This window comes from Anopheles arabiensis, chromosome 2 (genome assembly GCF_016920715.1).
Source record: "Anopheles arabiensis isolate DONGOLA chromosome 2, AaraD3, whole genome shotgun sequence".
In the NCBI taxonomy this organism is placed as follows: domain Eukaryota; kingdom Metazoa; phylum Arthropoda; class Insecta; order Diptera; family Culicidae; genus Anopheles; species Anopheles arabiensis.
In genome coordinates this window covers 10,516,582-10,532,959 of record NC_053517.1, presented here as the reverse complement: position 1 = coordinate 10,532,959, position 16,378 = coordinate 10,516,582, and the positions used below count along the sequence as shown (strand labels likewise).

Here is a 16,378-nt window from a genome sequence, read left to right as displayed (position 1 = left end):
AGCAATCGTGCCGGTTTGATGGCTTGTACGTAAGCTATTAAAAACTATAATTGGCATCTAAAGTGCTAGACGCAGCGATTCTGATAAAATCATTCTGCCAGCAACCGACTGGCATACGATCGTAGGGCTTCGCTGTACCGGACGAGCAGAGGTAATTAATTTACAGCACAGCCAACCAAACGTCCGGATTGGAACCGTCTCCATAAACAAAGCAAACCACCGTGCAAGCCCAACAAAAAAAACCCCCTGACGACGCGAGCGATGACGCGCTGCATCATCTCCCGAATGACGGCCTTCCGCGATCGAACCCCGGTACCGGATGACGCGTTGATCATTCAATCAGAATGATAATTATCAAAGCAAATGAAGTCGTTAGATGGGAAGAGATGCAAAAAATCGCGGAGGAAATGAATTAAAAACACATCACTCTGCCCAACACACACGCTCCCGCGGCTGGAGCAAACTGACACAGCACTTTTGAAGCTAAAAGAGAGTTGAGATATCTGCTGAAATCAACTATTGTATGCAAAATCGAGTACGGCACTGGATAAACGAGTGGGAATGCTAGATTTGTGATACCTCAGGTTGACAGGCATTAAGGGTGAAGGCATTATTTTCGGATTTTGAGTGATCTATCTTCATGCAATCGATCAGCTTGGATGTGTTTTGGAGAGTGTGATCACTATCAAAAGGGAGCTTTATTAAAATTGAAGAAACGCGATGGAATATATTTTCAGCAGACTGTAGCAGAACCGTCCACAACGCAAAGCTCTTCCTTTCTCTTTCGCCCCTACCCGAGTTGCATAAGAAGAAAATGATCGTTCACATATAATGAAGCTCTTCCCGCGCCGAGTACTTCCCACGTGGATCGTCATTGAAGGCTGCTAAAGAAAAAAAAAAACACAGACTTTCCTCCCAAAAGTATTGTCAGATTAGCGTGGAAACGAGGCTTGCAGCATTTGCATTGTGCAACGGCCGGGACGATTCCAATGACAGCTGTCACTGTCGCAGGTAGACAGTGTTTACATCCGCCTCGAGATGGACACACTAAAACCTTCGCTTGTTGTTGTGGGTGATACGCGTCGATTGGGACGCCCAACACACGTAATCTTCTTCCCTCGCGCTTCCCACCCAACAGCTCGAGCACAGCTCCGGCACGACTCAATCGTCGATACTCGATTACATCAACCTACCTAAGGGGGGCTAGTAGCTTGGTAAGCCGTTGGACAACTCCCCTCCCCCCCCTTGGAGAAGGGATGCAGCACTCACACAGACAGACAGACACGCAGTGCGCATCTTGGGCCGTTGCAATGGCGGCAGTATGGCACAACTTAACCTATCATTTGGTGCGCACAAACGCCGGCACCGGCGGTGGTTGCAGCAGCACAAACTCAAGCATGTAGTAGGTAGCTGCCTGCCGGCATAAGGTAGGTCGTAAATTAATCCCACCCCAACACACACACACACACACCCGAAGGGAAGGGCTGCCGCTGCATCAGGTCGGCAAGAATGCGGTTCCGCAGCATTTTGTGGTAGCAGTACCGTCATAACTCGCCCTTGCCTTGCCGGCGGGCAAACGCGCGCGAGCAGCTTCTGCGCTCCCTTTGGGGGTGGAGGAAAGGGAAACGGAGGAGTGAACCGAATATCAATGTCACGTAGATGTGGCCACTGTGGCAAGGCACGGAACCGGTTTTTCACTTGATCAAAGAAAGTGTACTTTATGGCTTTTCATGCTCTCCCCGCTTCCGGCACCCTGCCGGCCGGCGTTTGCGTTCTTCCACCATGAGTGTCCATCGCAGCGATGCACTCAATGCTAGAAAAATGTGGAACATGCGTCTTGCGGCCGGGTAGCACACAGCACGAATGTAGAGCAATGGCATATTTCATAGTGCTTTATAAGTCAACAACAACAACAAGCCTTGGTCGTGTTGGGTCTTTTAATCATGATTCACAGCGTTTGATACTGCTGGAAACTGTGATATCTCCTGCCATTGCAGGAAGTACCACGGAGCTTGAAATTTTCGAAACTGATTGAAGAGCTTTTTTTACTTCTATCGCACTCTGTGATTAGCACAAGTCACTGTTGTCCAGCCTTGTTGGCCAGTCATTGCATCGAGTCTTTTTGTGCAATATTCTTCTCCTCCCATCCTTCCGGAATCGTTATGCTCGTGCTGTGACATAAACTTTGCCTTTTGTTTATCGCCCAGAACCATCTGGAGCATAAACTCTCAGGGCAGGTCATTTTGGTGTTCTGGAACTCGGACATGCATAAAACCCGTAATCCGTGGTCAGGTTTGGCTTAGTGAAATGTTTAAAGCCACTGATCACAGCATCACATTGTTATGGTTCCCTTTTTTACATCCCCCTCGAAAGCTTTAAAAGTAATTACTCTTTTATGCACCCAAAACAAGCGCGATGTTATGTGGGTTGTTTAGTCTAGGCTAAGAAAAATGACACAATCTGCACTAATAAATTTCAATTAAAGGTACCACAACAACAAAGGAGCATATAAAACTTCCGCTTTATAACAGTTGCCAACGGAGTTTTATATTGAATATAAAAAAAGGTTTAGCGGGCCTGGGGTTTAGCTCATTTATTAATCATCCCGTAGCAGTTTTCCCATTAAGCCTGGCCAATGCTTTCGCTGTGTGTTGTGAAGCTCTTTGCCTTCTTAGCAAACATCTTAACCCATTTCGCCCACCCCACCATAGAGTATTTATTTATCCCGCAGCCAAACGCCACCTCCTCTCCAGCTGCCAAGAACAGGGGAAAGTGTAAAAGCATCCGCGGGGAATGCACATTTCGGTGCACATTTGCACTGGCTGCTGCACGTCGCTATTAAATCTTCATTGCGGCCGTGCGGCACGTCTTGAACCGCACCGGAGTGGTGCACAAGAATGCAGTGGCAACTCCTTTTGCAGCCCCCCCCCCTCCCGAAACGAAGCTGCAATGAGTCAACAGGCAGCAGCCGCGGCGGAATGCACTGGCGGGCGGGGAACCTGAATGCAAACCCATAGCACCCCCAAAAATGGAACCAGCAGCAAGTAGGGCAAATCCAACGACAGGGTGTGTGTGTGTGTGTGTGTGAATGGTGGGATTTTTATTTTATTATTAGTACATTCCTTGAGTGTACTGTCACGCGGGCGTAATGTTACAATTTTATTTGCCCACTGACCGTGCCCGTTTTTTTTCATCCCATTGCTTCCTCCGCTTCGGGGAGTCTGTTTGCTTCCCTTCCAAGTTTATATTTTGCAGCCGTGGCACCTACGGAAGAGGAATATAAAGCGTGCACTTTACTGGAGCTGCATTGCTGCTGACGACGACGACGACGAAGGCAACGAGCCAAACAAAAAAAAGACGGAGTGGTGCAAATCATCATCTCACGGCCGAAGGAAAACGATGACGGAGCGCACCAGAGCTTTGAGGACGCCTTTTGGGAGAAGCCGGAGCCGGGGTAGATGGCATGAAGGTGTAGGTTCACCCTCACTCCCTCTATGTGTGTGTGTGTATGAAGTGGGACACACGGTTAAGGAGCCTTGGCTGGTACGTGATGCTTCGTCGATTGTGCCGATGGACGGGTAAGAGTCAGCAGTATTTGCGCACGATTGAACAATTCATTTTGCTCCGCACGCAAGTGGAGCAGCGAACGAAGGCACTGGAGGGAAGCCGGCGCTTCAAGGAGCAGGCAAGAAATATTAAACCCCCGCTCCAAATTCTCTTTCTGATAAATACTCCCATTAAACGTTGACGTTCGCAATCGGAAATGGCATTTAATTCATTAGCTATCGCCGTGGGGGTTGCGCACTATAGTCCTCGCCGAGGTGCGAGACCGTGTAGGGTTTCTCGGTGTGTTAGGGGTAGTTTTGCTTTCTCTCTCGAGGTTGGAAAGATATTTAAGGATACATTAAAACCAAATAGCAATCCATTTTCTTCAACAAAACGATGAAGCAAGCACAATAAGCTAGCATCTTTATAAACGCTCTGAATGCGACCGAGGAGCCCTGTAGCTGCAACTACGCCCTAAGAAATGTTCCAATGCCCCTCCCCCCCACCGATCGAAAGAAATGGCCACCTTTCGAGCGCAGTTAATTAAATCACACAAGCACACAGATGCTTTATCGCATTCCCCTTCCGTGCCAATGTTTTACTTCCATTTTCCCAAAGCAAGGAAGCAAGCGCCTTCTTCGGCACGCCTAACGCAAGGATATCAAAGACCCATTACAATAACCGTTTGCGTAAAAGGTGGTTGCGGACGATCAGCAAACCCATCATCACTTCTCGGCCCAGGGGTTGCCTTTTAACGCATCCGATGCGTGCCGTACGGGCAAGATAGTCCGTGAACGCAGCCCCATTTCCGGCGCATTTTCCCAGCCCGATGTTATTCGATTCATGGCTTCATTGGTTTAACTCACACACACACACAAACATACAAAAGCACAATCCTCCAGGATCTCGCAACGACAGTGTAATAAAAAACAACAAAAAATAAACAGGTGATAAAATAAACAGAAGCGCCCGTGGGTATAACGTGCCCGAGGCATTGGAGAGGTGCCGGTCCCATCCAACGCTCACCCTCTGTTCGTCTCTAAACGGTTTTCCACCTTCGTGTCGTATCGATTCGCATTTTATCGCACAAACAAACGCGCGACTTCTTCAGCAGACATCGTCGATTCCCCGGTTCGTGGTCGTCCTGCTTGCCGTCGTAAGCACCGGAAGCAAACAGAAAACGATATTTACAGGCAATAATTTAATTCGCCGGTGTCAGAACATGAAGAGCGAGGCGGACACGGGTTTTGCCGCAGTTGGAAAAGCTCTGAAAGCACCGTCGTGCTTCAGTGTTGGATAGTGGGGGTGAAAAATAAACAGGAAAAAGGTGGAAATGGAGCGTTCCACTTGACGATGCCACCGGGAGTCGCCTACCCGAATGGAGATTTACAAAAAAAAGAAGACATCAGGTTGGTGAAATGTTGTCACGAGTGTGTGCGATGGTGTGTATTTTTTCCCGATACAAAAAAGAAACTCCCGCACACACACACGCTGAGCAGAGCCAGTGAGTTGAGTGCTCTAATATTTAAAGCTTTTTAATGACTTCTTTCCGGGGAATTTCATGAGAGTTTCCCAAGAACTACAACTGGCTTGTCGCTATGTCGGTGCAAATCGATTCTGTGTGAATGGGAGAGTGGAAGGCGAACTTGTAGCAGAAACCCCTATACAGGTTGTTACTACCGTTTGGCTGTGCAGAAAGGACATACAAATGGACCAATCATTCAGTGGCGCGACGCCGGTGGATTACGTGTAAAACGGTGGCTTCCGAGTCGATAAAGGACAAATCGAGAGCAATTTACGAGCGGAACGACTGTTTAACGTTTTGCCGCTGTTGGACGGGTGCAACCGACGAACGCGTAATTTATTGGGCATTATGGAGGAAAATAATTTCATTTCCCTCTTCAATAAGACTTGGTTCATCGTCCTTTGTGGGAATGATTTCCTTTTTTTTTGGTTTATGAGCTGCCGGCTGAAGAAGCAACTTTATAATTGTTCTTTTGTTCAACAGTGTAGTTGGAATCGGCAAACGCAAACGGGAAAAGTTTCCCCAATAAATGCTCTACAATAAGGGTTTGTGGATTGCGTTTTGCATAAATCAAGGCGCACTTACCACGCTTAATCGGCTTATGACATTTTTATTTCCTCGTCGAATGTATACCGGCTGCTGTTGAAGGGGACTGAAATTAAACAAAACATAACAAAAAACAAACCTGTTAAAGCAGAAGTATTTACCTTGAATAACGGAATAGCAAGAAGTTGGGGGAAATGATGGAAAAAATACAATATTACGAAAAAATAAAGACCGCACATGTATGATGGCGTGATGATGGAAAAGATAAGTAAAACATTCCTCCCCATCCCTCTCGTTCGTTACCCGGAACGTCACAGACATTTGCTAACGAGGGAGGGGTTTGCGTGTGTGTGTGTGTGTGTTTGCTGGTAGAAACACACTCCGATATGGCCAGTACGAAAAATCGCCTCCGCACCCTTCGCTGTGCTTCATTTCCCGTTCCTTTAATCGTTGGGTGGGCAAAATTATGTGTTATGGAGTAACTTTTCACGGGGTAATTAATTTCCCGATGCTTTTCGGGTGGAAAAGCGCGGAAAGATATCCTGCTTTGGGGGAGGGGACACGTATCGTTCTGTGGTTATGTTTCGATGTCATGCCGTCTGAAGTGGGAACGAACGAAGGAATCCACACAGTCCACACAGGAAATGGAGTGTTAAACGTTATCAAAGAGAGAGAGAGAGAGAGAGAGAGAGAGAGAGAGAGGGGGGGGGGAGTAGGGAGGGGATAAAAACACATACCCACCCGAACGTACAGAAATATTTCCCGATAGGGCGGCACCCGAAAATTACGACGTCGCTTTACTTTATGAAATTTGTTTTTCCAACTGTGCTTCAACGGAAAGTTGCAGGTGGTGTATAGAAGAGAAAAAAAAACGTGGCGAGGCTTTCCCTTTTTCATCCGCCTACCCTGCAGTGAATTATTGATAGTGGAAACGAATTCCTTGGCTTTTTTATGCTGTTGTTGGGGGAATGAAAATGGACGGAAGCAACAAGGTAGAATTATGTCCAGACCGGTGGAAGCCAGTAACTGCACGTATGATAAGCAGCGGGCAAAACGGTTGGCGTGCCAAAGGACCCTCAATCATATGCTCCATCCGTTCGCTAGGGGGCGTAGGATGGCCCTTTTCACGGATCGGTGCCAATGTCGAATTAGATAACGAAACATGTCATGGAATATGTGTGGCATTTTTTGAAAGAGATTTTGTTTGTATCTAACACTTGTAGAGCAGTTTCTATTTTCGATTCGGCTTCCCTTGGCACTGTATGAATGATTTATTTTTGAACCAAATTTTAGGGGATGAAACTCGACAGCAGAAGAGACGTACATTCGACAGCAAAACACGGTAGAGAATTGGAGCATTAAAGGGCACTAAATCACGCACACACACCAGATAGCAGTAAATCGAAAACGCCGATAAAACGGTTAACATATCTGCTGTCTGTAATTGAAACCACAGTTTACAGCACTGACACCTGGCACTATCTGCTGGTGCGACTTTATAACCACCGTGATTGACACCGTTTGCTGTCTACGGTCGAAATGTTTGATAATAAAACTGGCATAGCCGTGTCGAGTCGATAATGAACGTCAATGTTGCCGTTGTGCAATAAAATAATAATCACGAGCGACAATGTTCTCCCTTCCCTTCCGGGCAGGCGATTAGCAACTCAACCGTGAACGAAACAGAACCGATAAAACGATTCTATTTACGATTGGCAAGTGGGTGAGTGTTTTTCATTACTTGCCCTTTCTCCCGCTGCATTGTAGAATGCGGATCCTGCCCTCATCCGCAAATCTTCAGAACGTTTTCTACGCTCTGTGTGGTGGTACGGAGGGCGGTAGAATGAGCAAAACTTTCACCAAACACCTGCCAGTAATTGGCGGTGATTCGGTGATCATAAACATAAACACTAATCAGCAAGTTGGTGTTGGGCTTGGCAGCGGTACCGACAATCTTCGACAAGCAGCCGCTGAAGCCGTTCCGGTGACGCCAAGCAACACGGATCGCACGGAAAATCGTATGAACACTAAACCGGATAAACCCCCATTTTACGCTTCGGTCGAACTTGGTGCGTTACCGCTTACCTCCTGTGTGGAATAATTTGTGTTTGCCAGCATTAAATCAGATTTTATTTACCCTTTTACGGTACAGCATACAAACCCGTTCCCGGTCTCTTCGGTACGTCGCTTCAACCGGACGTCGTTCGTCCTTTTCTCGTTCAAATCTCGTTTAGCTGTTTTATCTTTCTCCTGAGATTGTACATTTTATGCAACGAAGCGCTTCAGGCAGCTTAACACACTACGCTTGATTTCACACCATTAGAGATTATGTGTGTGTGTGCTCTACGGGTTGAAAGGTTTGATTGAATTTCACTTCAATCAGGACCGAAACCTTTCCTCAATGTATCCGTTTTGCCCTTTTTGTTTTCGCTTCACTATCAATCCCGCTTTGTGCGCCGATAAATGCAAATATTATTCAATTCATTTGCGTTTCCGTGGAAGCCTTCCACTTGAAGCACCTCCCGTCGCACCGTCCTTTTTTCATTATTTGTACAATATATATCTTTGCTTAAACGATCATTGAATCGAAAAGTAATTAGAGGCGAAGATTTATGCAAATAGCAGCCTGTCTCCATGATATTTCCTTGGATCCTTGGATTCATCTTGCACCTCGTTTGAGTACAAGAGATTTCCCTTTACTCTAGAGCAGACGTTAAGCACCTTTCCGAAGGTGTCTTTCCTCCGGTAATAGGGTAGAAGGATGGCAAATTTATCACCACCAACCATGGGTGAATAGCTAATTTCGTCCCAATACGGCGGTGATCCGTGGATTTTTGGGTGAGTGGAATGTAATGAGCTTTTGGGATGGGGTGCAAAGTTTGGGGGTTTTGGGGCAGAACGTTAAACGAAGGTAATATGAGGCATTTTGCATAAAATTATGTCTGTATTAGTTTTTTTTACCATTTAAAGTACCCTAATTAAGCTGTGTTTGGCATGCAAGAAGCCACACGGAAGCAATAAAAGTTAGAACAGTTTGAAGTCTCATGTAACGCATTTGTGGACGATTTCAACAACGTGTTGTTCAGCAGCGTCGACTATTTCGAGACTAGTTTTGCACGCACTGATATGTTTTTCTTTTTGCAGGCACGTGCTGGCATTGTCATTTCCTTGGACCACACACACACACACGCGCAGGCTTTCAGATTACTGAGCTAAGCCGTTCCCGGACTCGTACATTGCGACCTAACATCCTTTGCTGAGACATCCAGAGCTGCACGAGCAGACGGAAAGGTCCAAAGAATGGGTCGCCAACACAGCGCAGCATTGTGTGCGCTGCTTCTGTTTTTTTTTGAAGTACAAACTTTCCATCAAACGTCCCTGAGATCGGAAATCTTCTTATGAAGGACATAATCTCCCCCAGCTAGAGGTGAAAGCTTAGTCGCTGACGGTGTGGCGTCCTTTGACGTCTGACGTCGGACGGTGCTTTCGGTACGATACGAACAAACAAGATAGGCACCTTTCAGCCATTGTCACCGCCTGTCTCACGTCGCCCTGTTTGGCGAGGCTTTGTTTGGTGAGGGGAGGAAATTTGATGCCTGCGAGTAAATATGTCTCTCCTAGAATCCAGCCCCACTAACAGCGAAGGGATGTATTGTTCTACCAAGGGGCAGCTTATCAAGCTTGTTCTCGCTGCAAGCATCAATAGCCCACGCACATCGCTGCCGTTGGCAAAAAAAGCCATCCCTTGCAGACATAATAGACACTTCACCGTCAGTCGCTGTTAGTGGCGTTGGCTAGCAGCATTTATAGCTTTCGTGGAACTCGGCTCGGCTCCTAGGCGGTAGCAGCCTTTATTCGCGTCCATCCGGCGTCACGCCATAACGCCACCTTGTCACCTTCGAACGGCGTGACGGTGTGACATTAAGTGACAGTCCCAAAACTAATCTGTCTGCTGACAGCACCGACTGGTTCGCCAACTTACCGGACCGTGGCGGAGTGGGACAGATGAATCGAAAATCGAAACTAATCATGTGCTATAATCAAATCATAAATCACATCCGCCCATGCCGGGAGGTAGTACACCAGCCGGAAGAAGAAGCCGACAAAAGATAGCAGGATAGATAAGTATTGATACAGCGCGCGCGGAGCGCCTCAATGTGCGGTGGCATGATGGGGGAAAACCAGTTGATGAGTTGAAGATAGGTTTATCAATAACTGTCAGCGCGTAAATGTGTCCCCATAGTTCATTCTATCGCCATCGGGAGGCCGCACTCGGGAGCGAGTCGATAGAAAGTGCTACAGAGAAAGTTCTACCGCACACAACCCACACATGGAGGCTATTCAGCCGTCGACACCGACGCTTGATGATTGACGCGCGGTAATTGAGCTTGGCAACTGGATGTTTATTTCCGCTTCTTGGTTGGTCCGCTTGGCAAAGGGCTGATGGCCAATTGTATAAGTGACTCAGCGAACTGACCATATGGGATTGTGCAATAGAGCGAGAAGCAGTGGCGGAGGACCTCAATCGTTGTCTTCAAGACACCCATTTCTCGAACGTGCTCTATCCCCGATATTTTGTCTAGCATACCCAATAACTCACACGATGACTAACTCACCATTGTCAACCTACGCTAAACCGCAAACTACACAACTCGATCAGCTGTTATTGTGCAGTTTGGTTCTGCCTTTCCTAGTTTCATGTTGCATTGTGGCCTGTTTTTTTCAACTTTCAAGCAAGCTCCTAGCCACGGCACGAAGTAACAGCTGTTCAGCCAGGTTTGGGCCATCAGCTTCCACCCTTATTCTCGTTTGGAACTAGTTTTAGTGTGGCAAGCTCGACCGGAGAATGAAAGTAAAACATTATCGCTCGAACGACCAACTACCCGTCTCGACGATGACCATTGCAAAGACCACGGTGTGGACCGACTGCCCGGGACACGAAGCGGGTGTGACAACTTTAAAAAACCAACAAGAAGCGCGCACGGTGTACGTTGGTCTTTTTCCTCGCACACCGAATGATTTATCATTTCACTTAACCGCACACTGAAATTAGTCCGATTTATTACCCGGTCCGGTGGCGCACTGGCCCCATGGAGCTGTCGCCCAAGCAGTGTGTGTGTGTCTTGCGAGGGGTGTGCTTTGCGCCAGCCAGCTACAACACCTCGAATCGTACCGCCAGAGACCAGTCAGAACCAAACCTCCATTGTCCGGGGCCCGGTTACGGGCTTCTCTGGCTGGTCAATCATCTGCTTACCGACGGTCGTTGCCATCGTTTGCCATCGTGATCAGTCCCGTGATTGTTAACCTGACGCAACCGAACGGGTACAATAAGGAAGTGCCGCCGTCTGCGGTCGTCATCTTCAAGTGTGCGTGTAGCGTCCAAAAATCTTGCCACTTGCCCCACTCAACGATTCGTTTCCTTCGCGGGTTCAAATTAGACCGGAGCGCTCTAATAAATAAATGGCACTCTTCCGCCGGGCACGGCACCAGCCTTTCACGCGACAAACACACCGGGCCTGTTGCTGTTCTAAGGTATGGTGTGTGTGTGTGCGTGTGTTCCTAAGGGTCAGAAGTGGTTTTTGGCTTCGGATACACCGATTGCACCACAAATTGTATGTCATTAATATTCGCCTCTGCTGGTGCCCGGTGGTTGGAGACAGTCGCTTGCTTCGGAGGGGCGTTGTTTGGTCGTTGTTGCGCAAACCAACCGCTGTACGTGAATTGTACGGTGGGGCAACACAGGCGGACTGGCTTTTTCGGGGTTTGAATTATTCTAACCGTTTGCGTGGAGATAGTTTCATTCTTCTTTTTGTGTGTTTGCGGTGCGCAAATTAATTGCAACCAATTACCGGCACTTTAAGACACCGCAACCGATGGTTGCACGAACACTGCCGTCGCTACCGTGCCAGCATGTGTTGGTGGTTTTGTGGTATCAATTATCTTGATTATAAAACGGAAACAACCCGTCCACTTGGAAGACTCGCCAAGATGCAGGGGGGAAATGTGAAATGGGGCAGAAGAGTGCTTGTTGAACATGGCAAAAGTAATGTAATAATTTAAATGGAGCAAGTCGGGCAAAGCCTACCACATTTTTATCGCTTATCCTAGTGTCTTCTTCTCCTGTCACTTAAGCTGTCAAATGGCAAAAAAGTAATACACTGAACCGTGGTGTGAGCGACTGCTCATTATGACAGGAACGTGACCTTTAAAGCGAGCGGCCGGTGGGAGATTGTGCTAGTTATTTATTGCTTTTGCTACCTGTGCAACAAGGTTGATCGAGCGGAAGACCTCTCGGAATGGTGCACATCACATTCACAGTCACCCGTGAGTGTATGATGAACCACGTTCGCTGGTGGCTATTATTTACTGATGAAATAATTAACGATACGAGAGAGCGCAAGGATACACATTGCACTTTAAATTTGAAACCATAAAGCGAATGTGAAGTGAAATATTGCGTAATCAGTTGTTCACATTGCCACAAAGGATAGGAAATGGATATGATTGTGCTTTAATTTTGGTCACCTAAATTTTAGCTAATTAATGCACCCAATTTGTGCCTTAGCCCAGTTTCGAACGCTTTCAATAATTTGCTTCATTAAACTATAGTCTAACCAAAAACCGCAGCTAATGGATGACATTACCAGGAATTGCCCAAAAACCATTACACAAACCGACCGCAGAATGTGACATCTCAATTAGGCAAGCAATCGTAAGGGGACACGCCGGACCGGGCAGCTTTGATTGATAATCCTTACGCGCCCCGGGGTTCAATGGTATGTACACCGTGTGCCGTGTGTCGGTCGGTACATTGTGGTCGTAGGTGTTAATGGAATTTCCATTTCCAGCTACCGGGCAGTGGTTGCTGCTACCGGAAAACCCCAACCCCGCTGTCCCTGTCCGGTTGTGCTTTAAGCCGGCGATGGTTGGGCCAGCCATTTCCAATCACAATGTCTACAGCAGGCACGTCACTGGACGAACAACAACAATAGGATTCCTTTCACGTTCTTTACGCACCCGAGTTCGGCTGGAGCAATGTAAAAGTTTTGCGATTGGTTTGCCGTTCATTGGTTGTGCCGTGAACGCTAGCAGATAATTAGTGAGAAATTTTGCCCAGGCGGGGAAGAATTTTCATTTCATGCGATGGAATTTTGTGTTTAGGATTGTGTAAAAAAGTTTCATCAAGATCGGGCGGCCCGACGTGGAAAATGGAAATGATCTTTCTGTGGTGTCTTTATTCTTTTGAGACCTGGCTTGAAAGCTCTTGAAGCGCTCAACTTTCGCGCCTACAACGAGTGCATTACATGTGGGGGAAAGCATGCTGTCCTTAAAATTCCAAACAATTCCGAAGAAGCAAAAAAATGTCCTTAAAAAAATGTCACCATCCTCATCTTTATTCGAGCAATTTCCGGCGGCGAAAAAGTATGCCTTAATTCATCCGGTGCATTTCCAAGACGTTGTTTTGTATTTACTTTCATACATTACGCTGAAAGTTTACGCGGCCCGTCCAAAGCTCCTTCTCAGCTACACATCCAGCACGCTAGCTAATGGCGCTAACCAGCAAACATTCTCCCTTGAAAGCAAGACAGCGCCATCGTAAAAAGGGAGTGTGTGAAAAGTTTTCCCTAGAAATTTCGCATCAAAACTTTATTGCTCCTCTCCCTCGCCTCGAACAACGCAAACCACACAACACACATCGGGACGCTATTCACATTTTTCCCGAAACGGGGAATGGAAAGCTAAGAGGCGCTCACTGGGATGGGTTTGATTCCTTTTTTTTTCTCTCTCCCGCGTTGTGCCCAAACTGTGCTGGGGGAGAATCTTAATCGGGACATTTTTGTTTCTCACCCTCGGTTTTACACTGTCTTCATTCCATCGCAGCTCATGTAAGGACATACCGCAGAACCAAAGTTGGTGGGGTACGAGGAGCGGCAGGATTAACACAGGCGGGAAACTTTGAAAAACTGAAACCGATGGGAAAAGCGCTTGTTGCTGGGATGATGACGAACGGAGGCAAAAGTTCGGTGAAAGGATTTCCCGACAGTGCAGGGTTTACGAGCAAGTCGTATCCGAACAAGAAAGGGCGAGAGAAAGCGAGAAGAGCGAGAAAGTGAGTCAGCTTAATGCAATTGAGGCGAGGCAATGAAGGGAAAAGCTGGATGGAGGCGACTGTTACCCACTGAAAAACATTTACAACACACCCGCGAACACTCAGACGATAAATCCTTTTAAATACATTCAATTTAGCATCCAACCGCATCGAATGGAGTTTTTGTTTCCGGGCGCTGTTGTGTCTGTGGCACCCGTCGCCGACGGTGCTTTGTTTTGGCTGCCGAGCTTGATCCCTTCTTCCAAACGGGGCGGCCCCCCCGTGATTCATCGGGCCAGACAGTATCCCCACCACCAATGCGCGTGTGTGTGGGTGTGTGTCATGGAAATGGGGGTTGTTTTTCCGAAAAACAAAACGAAACACTTCACTGCTGGCCCAGATTTTGCGGTGGCTGCGTGGCTGCGGGGGTTCGGGGACCGTTTAAAGGTTCTCGCTGTTTTGTTTTGCCACCGGTTGAGGTATTAGCAGGAATGAAGGGTGACTTTTGGAAAGGAAAAACAAGCGGGTTGCTGCTGGACAGAGATTGAGAAGTACTGGGAATTATTGTTGAGATGCTCTGTGGGTAGTTTAAGGTAGTTACACCTAGATTGTTGAATGAGATTATTCTAATTACTTTTCATATCGTACAATGATAATGCTACTAATTCAAACTATCACGAACAACATTTAAATAATGAATCATTTCAATTCAATTACTTGGTTACTTTTCTTGTGGCCAGCTTTGCTTGCCTTCGTCTAAAATAAGCTTACTCACTCGCAACCGTGCAGTATCATGCCCGGAACAGCTCCTTCACACTTCAATCGGAAAAGGATGAGAAGGATCGTGTGAAAATCTCCTCCCAAGCTCTAGCCCTGTTTTTCGATGGGAAGCGATACTTTTGGACGGTAGTGGAAAGGGATCGAGGGATGTTTCCCACTTACAGGTAAAAGCACACCACCCTCTGGCTCTGGGCAGCCACGGTTGGTGCCGGATGGAAACCCCGGCATTCCGAATTTCATGTGTCAAGGATTAAGAGCGATTTCATGCTGTGTGGCGGCAAGGGCTGCACACACACGGATCGAAGTGTCGGCACAAAACCAAAGCACACCGAGAAGGGCAATGCGGGTGTGTGTCTGTGTGTCAAGAAAACGGAAACACGAACAAGGAAAACCACATCCACCTCGAAAGCGGGAGATCCGATGTTTCACTTAATGGGTTTTGTCGGTGGCAGCCTAAATGAGTGGAAGATTTATGTTTCGTTTTTGCCTCGCGTTTTTTTCTTTTTTGCGCCTAAAAGACCTCCCTCGGAGAGTCCATTTTTGTGTTTTGTTGGGTTGTACGAAGAATATCACGAGCGGTGGGTGCTGTCCATCGGTTAGATGTGCGTGTTGTGGGGCATTTGTTCATTGGTTCGATGCTTTAAAAAAGATCCCCCAAAAACACGCCAACTTTTCCTCGTTTACCTGCTGCAAAAATGGTCCTTTTTCGAGCGGAAAATTGAGCCTGACAAATGTATCAAAAAAACAGGCACGCCCAAAAAGCTATTGCTAGTGCCTATGTTAGCAAAGAACAAAGCAAATTAAAAATATATCCCAACGAAAAAAAAAAAACAACAGGCAACTCATCCATTCACTGATTTGAATTGAGCGAAACATGCTCTAATTGTAGTCCTTGCTGTTGTTTCTCCCTTTGCTGTTGTTTCGCTTCAGTTCAGTTTCGATCGGCTTTGGTTTTGAAAGCGTGGAGTATCCTTCCCACCAAACGCAAACTACACAACACACCTGTGTCTAGTGAAACAGAATGTGTGCCCCGCCGGGGGTGGGGGGGGAGTTAGCGCAAAACAAAAACATGGCACTACACTACACCAGCGTTACCGATTTTGGTTCCTTTTGTACACGGTACCAAGTACCGCCGACCCGTTTGTTCGGGAAAGCGGACTAGAACGAGCCTTTTTTCCTTCCCGCAGGGCCGGAAAATTACAGTTCCGTTCTGGGCTGGCGCTGTTGTTTCGTAGCGGCGGCTCCGGCCGTCTTGTGCCTTTTGTGCTTAGCTCCCGCTGCCGCTGGCTGCAACCAGGGTTGAACAGGGTCGTGGAGTCGTGTTTTACAACCGTGCAAAAAGATGAAACACAACATAGAGAGAGAGAGAGACTGTTGAAACAAAGTGCAACAAAAAAGGAAAGCCAAAAAGAAGAAGAACAGCAAAAAAAAGCATAAACTCCATTCGTTCTGAATCCGGTCCGGTAGTCAGGAGAAAAATGCCGCCAATTAAAATTCTTCTGTCCTGTCGTCCATATTTATTGTTGTTGTTGTTGTTGCTTGCCTGCTGCTACTGCTTGCGTACATGGAAAGCCTCCGTCGTTCGTCTCGGTAACAAAACCCCAACGAACAGAACGAACCCGAACGAATGGCATTTGGAAGGCGCTTACCTTTCAGCGTTCAGGCTACTATCAGACGATGGGACCAGACGATGGGGCGGAAGTTATGAAACATGTGAAATTATCAATTGCCAATAAATTCACGGATTACATCAATTAATTTTCCACTTGCCGCTTCCCGGTGCGGTGAGGTGGCGCAAGAAAAACACTCCATTCGCGGGCCGGGCTTCCTATTTGTTTCTTCGTTCGAATCGTGTCGTTGGCCTGGCTTTGTAGTGTCCGGGGTGGAAAAAA

At 47.2% G+C, this 16,378-nt stretch overlaps 1 protein-coding gene across 2 annotated transcripts in view; it reads right to left on the bottom strand.

Annotated features, from left to right (window-relative positions):
- LOC120900388 overlaps nt 1–16,378 on the bottom strand; it is a 108,496-nt gene that overhangs the window by 30,604 nt on the left and 61,514 nt on the right. For both annotated transcript variants that reach the window (XM_040307330.1, XM_040307340.1), the window contains one exon: nt 5,657–5,723. The gene's annotated coding sequence lies outside the window, so the exon portion shown is untranslated. The remainder of the gene's footprint in view (nt 1–5,656; nt 5,724–16,378) is intronic.